Source organism: Sorex fumeus, unplaced genomic scaffold (assembly GCF_029834395.1).
Source record: "Sorex fumeus unplaced genomic scaffold, SorFum_2.1 ptg000020l, whole genome shotgun sequence".
NCBI lineage: Eukaryota > Metazoa > Chordata > Mammalia > Eulipotyphla > Soricidae > Sorex > Sorex fumeus.
This window is the reverse complement of record NW_026606077.1, coordinates 5,190,700-5,197,564: the sequence shown is the minus strand read 5'-3', so window position 1 is coordinate 5,197,564 and position 6,865 is coordinate 5,190,700.

Genomic DNA, 6,865 nt, shown 5'->3' with positions numbered 1-6,865 from the left:
TTGAGTCACACCCGGCGATGTACAGGAGTTACTCCTGGTTCATGCACTCAGGAGTCACTCCTGGCGGTGCTCAAGGGACCATATGGGATGCTGGGAATCGAACCTGGGTCGGCTGCGTGCAAGGCAAATGCCCTACCCGCTGTGCTATCGCTCCAGCCCCCAACATATCTACTTTTAAGGCTTTATTAAGGTTTATATTTGCTGCCTGTAAACACTTTTTGTTAGTGTTTCATATACACTTGTATGAGACAAAACAATGAAAACATATGTATGTACCTAAAAAGATGCATTTATATGAACAAAATATCTCTGATATGATTTCATTGTCTTAATAATTCAAATCCTCACTTCTTGATTTTTTTGTCAACTGACTGATCAAATCTAAAAACGTTGCATTCAGGGCCAGAGCTGTAGTACAGTGGTAAGGCATTTGCCTTGCATGTGGCTGACCTGGGTTTGATCCTCGGCATCCCAGATGGTCCTCTGAGCACCAACGGGAGTAATTCCTGAGTGCTGAACCAGGAGCAGCCCTTGAGCATTGCCAGGTGTGACCCAAAAAGCAAACAAATAGATAAATAAAAATAAAAGCTTTGTATTCAGATCACCAATTGTTAACAGTGAGAGTGTTTTTTAATTCCTGTTTTTCTGGTGTGTGTCTGTGTGTGTGTGTGTGTGTGTGTGTGTTTCAACTGTTAGGTTATTTTTGAGTGTTTTCCCTGCCTGCTAATTGTTGTTTAGTTCAGCACATGCAAGTTTATGACTGTCTTACACTTACATTCTTGATGAGGACATAGATTTCTTATAAAAGTGAGTATTAAAGCATTGAAACATTATTATTAATATTTTATTAAGATAAAATCTCCTAGATCTGAATTATCAAGAGAAGCCACCCTGCTTTTAAAGGATAGCACTGTAGCACTCTCCTCCCATTGTTCATCGATTTGCTCGAGCGGGCACCAGTAACGTCTCCATTGTGAGACTTGTTGTTACTGTGTTTGGCAGATCGAATACGTCACGGGGAGCTTGCCAGGCTCTGCCATGTGGATGGGATAATCTTAGCAGTTTGCTGGGCTCACTGAGAGGGATGGAGGACTCGAACCCGGGTCAGCTGCATGCAAGACAAATGCCCTGAATGCTGTACTTTGTTGCTCTAGCCTTTAAAGGATAGGTAAAGGTAAAGGTAAAGGCCCTCCCGTTGATCGTCGATTTGCTCGAGCGGGCCCAGTAACATCTCCATTGGAGACTTTGTTGTTACTGTGTCTGGCATATCAAATACTCTCGGTAGCTTGCCGGGCTCTCCGATTTAAAGGATAATCTTAATTTTTACTTAGTTTCTTGGTGAAAGCCTTATCTCTGGCACAGAGAAATATCCACAGGGGCCAGAGAGATAGTAAGTACAGCAGGGAAGGTGCTTGCCTTACATGTGGCCAACGTGGGCTCCATCCTGGCATCACAATCAGTGCCCCAGCCCTGATCCCTGAGCACAGGGCCAGGAGTCAGCGCTCTGCCCTGTCAGGTGTTCTCCCCAAATCCAAGCACTGAAAATCCACCCAGATGAGAATTTTCTTCTCTCAATTTCATCCAATGCAGAATGGTTCTTGCGTCGTCACCGCAAAGGCTGTGTTTAACAGCACCACTGGTTCCTCATCCCTTGGGGCCTCCACCTATAACCTCTGGTTCTGCCAAGTGAAATCGCTTGCTGGAGGCCCAGAGTCACAGACATGTTTGTTGAACACCTACTACATGCCCTGGAGGGACTAGAGCTCCAGTGACATAAGCTCCCACTCACCTTCAGCTCCTTCTCCCTTTCCACACACTCTCCTCATTGGCCATTTTTCGGCCCTCTCTGCGGGGCTGATGCGCCATCTGGAATGCTGCCAGGGCCCTCGGAACCCTGGAGAACCTCACAGCCTACGGTGGGGGAAGCTGGGGCCGGTGGGACCAGCCAGCTCCGGCCTCAGTCTCCTGCTGGCCCCCTCCTGCCTGTGAGACCCCATTCTAGACCACCCCCCAGCTGGCTTTGGGGTTTTCCGCAGGGTGAGGGGTGAGAAGGTCGTTAGGCCTCTGGCTCCTGCTTCCGTGGCCCACACAGCCAGGCGACCTTCCTTGGCGCTGTTGGGTTCTGATACTCCCTTTTATTTCTTCTGACAATGCTAAGTTGGCTCTTTTTAAAATGTATTTTGTTTTTTGGGGGGGCCACACCCAGCAGTGCTCAGGGGTTACTCCTGACTCCGTGCTCAGGGATCACTCCTGGCGAGCTCAGGGGACTAGACGGGACGTTAGGGATAGGACCTGGTCGGCTCTATGCAGGGCAGGCACCCTACCCGCTGTACTGTCTCTCTGGCCCTGGAAAATTCATTTTATTTGTTAAACATTAGGCACCTTGCTTCACACTACTGTCCATGAAGGGTCTGGCGCCAACAGCGTTCCAACTTCACACCCCCCACCAGTGTTCACCTCTGTCTCAGGGGCCCTTTGGCCAACGCCCTAGCTTGGGGAACTCGGTTCTGTGGGCTAGTTTTAGCGTTCTATTATCTTGGGCCGTTTAAGACCACTTATGTGGCCAGGATGAGGCGAAGGGTGGGGGGGGGCCCTGCCTTATTCAGGGTCACCCCGGCATCACCCACGCCAGCCTCTGGAGAAGAGGGAAGCCAGTCAAGCCCTCCCCAACCCCCAGGGGAATGAGCCCTGAGACCCCCCATCCTGAGGTCTGGGACCTGCACAGCAGTGCACGGGGGCGGGAACACTGGAGACAGGCCTGGGTCAGACTCCGCCATGCCAGCGAGGCCTGGAAACCCAGGGCTGAGGGTGGGGAGGAGAGACGGGCGGGCGCAGGGGGAGAGGCGCCTGCAAAACAGCAAATCAGGTGGTGGTGGGCTTATTTGGCTCCCCCAGCCCTACCCCGTCAGCCCTGCCCCCCTCAGCCCTGCCCCACTCAGCCCTGCCCCCCTCAACTCTGCCCCCATCAGCCCTGCCTCCCTCAGCCCTGCCCCCCCTCAGCCCTGCCCCATCAGCCCTGCCCCATCAGCCCTGCCCCACTCAGCCCTGCCCCCCTCAACTCTGCCCCCATCAGCCCTGCCTCCCTCAGCCCTGCCCCCATCAGTCCTGCCCCATCAGCCCCTGCCCCATCAGCCCTGCCCCACTCAGCCCTGCCCCATCAGCCCCTGCCCCACTCAGCCCTGCCCCCCTCAGCCCTTTTTCTTCAGCCCTGCCCCCATCAGCCCTGCCTCCCTCAGCCCTGCCCCATCAGTTCTGCCCCATCAGCCCTGCCCCACTCAGCCCTGCCCCCCTCAGCCCTTTTTCTTCAGCCCTGCCCCCCTAGCCCTGCCCCATCAGTTCTGCCCCCCTCAGCCCTGCCCCCCTCAGCCCTGCCCCCTCAGCCCTGCCCCATCAGTTCTGCCCCATCAGCCCCTGCCCCCCTCAGCCTTGCCCCACTCAGCCCTGCCCCCCTCAACTCTGCCCCCATCAGCCCTGCCTCCCTCAACCCTGCCCCCTTCAGCCCTGCCCCATCAGCTCTGCCCCACTCAGTCCTGCCCCCTTCAGCCCTGCCCTCCATCAGCCCTGCCCCCCTCATCCCTTTTTCTTCAGCCCTGCCCCCCTAGCCCTGCCCCATCAGCTCTGCCCCCCTCAGCCCTGCCCCCCTCAGCCCTGCCCCCCTCAGCCCTGCCCCCTCAGCCCTGCCCCATCAGTTCTGCCCCATCAGCCCCTGCCCCCCTCAGCCCTGCCCCCCTCAACTCTGCCCCACTCAGCCCTGCCCCCTCAGCCCTGCCCCCCTCAGCCCTTTTTCTTCAGCCCTGCCCCCCTCAGCCCTGCCCCATCAGCTCTGCCCCCCTCAGCCCTGCCTCCCTCAGCCCTGCCCCCTCAGCCCTGCCCCATCAGTTCTGCCCCATCAGCCCCTGCCCCCCTCAGCCCTGCCCCCCTCAACTCTGCCCCCATCAGCCCTGCCTCCCTCAGCCCTGCCCCCATCAGTCCTGCCCCATCAGCCCTGCCCCCCTCAGCCCTGCCCCATCAACCCTGCCCCCATCAGCTCTGCCCCACTCAGTCCTGCCACCTTCAGCCCTACCCCCCTCAGCCCTGCCCCATCAGCTCTGCCCCACTCAGTCCTGCCCCCTTCAGCCCTGCCCTCCATCAGCCCTGCCCCCCTCAGCCCTGCCCCATCAGCCTTGCCTGGTCACCTTGCCGCCCCCCAGGCAGGAGGAGCAGAGTATGTGAGGTGCTGCAGTGCTCTCTTGCGGTGGGCCCTGGTGGTGGGTGCTGAGCTGAGCTGAGCTGAGCGTGGCCCAGGATGTGCCCGACACGTGCTCGCGAGGGTGCAGGGAGGAGCCCCCTTGACAAAAGCGTGAGCGGCCTCAGAGCTGGGGCGCCTCTGTGCCTTGCGGGGACCCCTCTCCGCCCCCTTCCCGGTGGTCTGCAGCTAGGCGCATCGGCATGGAGAAGACGAGGTCTTCTGGGGGGCTTCTGGGGATTGCGGGAAGGACGAGAACCAGGACCAACCGGTGAGTCTGGTCCTCACTGCCCTTGGCCTCGAACTCCAACCCCACCCTCGTGTCCCTCAGGACACCCCTGACCCCCGAGAGAGGCTGCTGAATGGTTTAGACAGGAAAGTGAACGAGGGAGCACGGCGTGAGTCCTCAAGGAGCCAGCGCGAGGCGGATTTCTTCTCCCCCCTTCTTTTGTTTTCTGCACACACACCCCCTCCCCGGCTGTGCTCAGGGCTGACTCCTGGCTCTGCACTCAGGGGTCCCTCCTGGCAGGGCTCAGGGGACCATGTGGGGTGCTGGGGACCGAACCCAGGGCAGCCGCCATGCAAGGCCAGCGCCCTCCCTGCTGTCTCCAGCCCCTGGGGGTTGTTTTTGCAGGAGCCTTTTGAGAGGCCTGCTCCCCCCAACATGGGACCCCTCCAAGACGCCCCCAAAGTACTCTACAAACTCTGCCTGCACCCTGGCACGCCCGCCTTTACTGTAGGCTGTGAGGCTTTCGGCCCGAGGCCTTAGGGTGTGCTGGAGAGTCTCTGAAGGCCGATTTTCCCAACGACATGAAGAACTGCTCCTTCACTCAGCAGCATTTGGCTCCACGGGCTTCAGGGACCTGGGTTGGATATTGGGGGAGACGTGACAAGTCGGTGAAATCACTGCTGTACGCCCTAGACAAACAGAATTGGGGGAAGGGGCGGTTAAAGGTCCAGGGGGCCCAAGACACACAGCAGAAACACCATCTGCACTCCTGTGTTCATTGCAGCACTACTCACCAGAATCTGGAAACAGCCCGAGTGCCCGAGAACAGATGACTGGATAAAGACAACTATGGCACATCTACACAGTGGAATACTATGCTGTTAGGAAAATTGAAGTCCCGAAGTTTGCCTGTGAATGGATGGACGTGGAGAGTACCATGCTGAGTGAAATGAGTCAGAAGGAGAGGGACAGACATAGAAGGGCTGCACTCACTTGTGGGATATAAAAGGGGTGGAGGGCGGGTAAGATAGAGAAGAGGGCGGGATGACAATAATAGCTGGAAATGATCACGTTGGACAAGTACTGAGTGTTAAAAGCAGGGAAAGGGATATACACTATAACCTTTCAGTATTTGTACCGCGAGCTACAATGCCCAAAGGAAAGAGAGAGAGAGAGAGAGAGAGAGAGAGAGAGAGAGAGAGAGAGAGAAAATGCCTGCCATAGAGGCAGGCTGGGGTGGGTGTGATGGGAGGGAATCTGGGGACACTGGTGCTGAGAAATGTACAGCGGTGGAGGGATGGGTGTTGGGATACTGTGGGACTAAAGCCAAATTATGAACAGTTTTGTAAAGATCTAGCTCACAGTGATTCAATAAGAAAATCTTTAGAAAATATAAATCATTTTTAAAAGTTCAAGTCTCCCTATCATGTAATCGAACCCTTAAGCACTGTTTTCCTCCTGGTTAACTATAAATTTTAAGCAGCTGGAAAATAAAAAAGAAACATTAAAGATCAAAAATGAGCCGGAGACAGAGTAGAGTGGGTAAGACCTTGTACACAGCTGACCCGGGTTCAATCCCTAAAGCTGTCTGTGGTCCACCAGGCCCACCAGGAGTGATCCCTGAGCACAGCTGGGTGTGGCCCAAGAACCAAAAGATAAAATAAAATTTATTGATAAAATAAAGGGCTGGAGCGATAGCACAGTGGTAGGGCATTTGCCTTGCGTGCAGCCAGCCCGGCTGAGCCGGGTTCGATTCCTCCGGCCCTCTCGGAGAGCCCGGCCAGCTACCGAGAGTATCTCGCCTGCACGGCAAAGCCTGGCAAGCTCCCCGTGACGTATTCGATATGCCAAAGACAGTAACAACAAGTCTCACAATGGAGACGTTACTGGGCCCACTCGAGCAAATTGATGAACAACGGGAGGACAGTGACAGTGACAGTGACAATTAAATAAAAACAACAGCCTCTATGTTCTCAACTGCAAGACTGGAGTAATTAAGCTTCTGGGAGCCAGGGAGAGAGCTGAGGGGCTGGGACCCAGGCTCTAAGGGCAGGAGGTGCCTTGGCCACCACCAGGCATGACCCCGAAGCACAGAGCAGCAGTGGGGCCCGAGCACTGCCAAGTATGACCCTCGTAAAAAAGGTGGGGGGAGCGATAGGAAGTACAGCAGGGAGGGTGCTTGCTTTGCACATAACCAATTGGGGTTTGATCCTGGAACCCTTTGGGTTCCCTGAGCGATAGCACAGAGGTAAGGCGTTTGCCTTGCGTGCAGCCAGCCCGGCTGAGCCGGGTTCGATTCCTCCACCCCTCTTGGAGAGCCCGGCAAGCTACCGAGAGTCTCTCGCCCGCACGACAGAGCCTGGCAAGCTCCCCGTGATGTATTCGATATGCCAAACACAGTAACAACAATG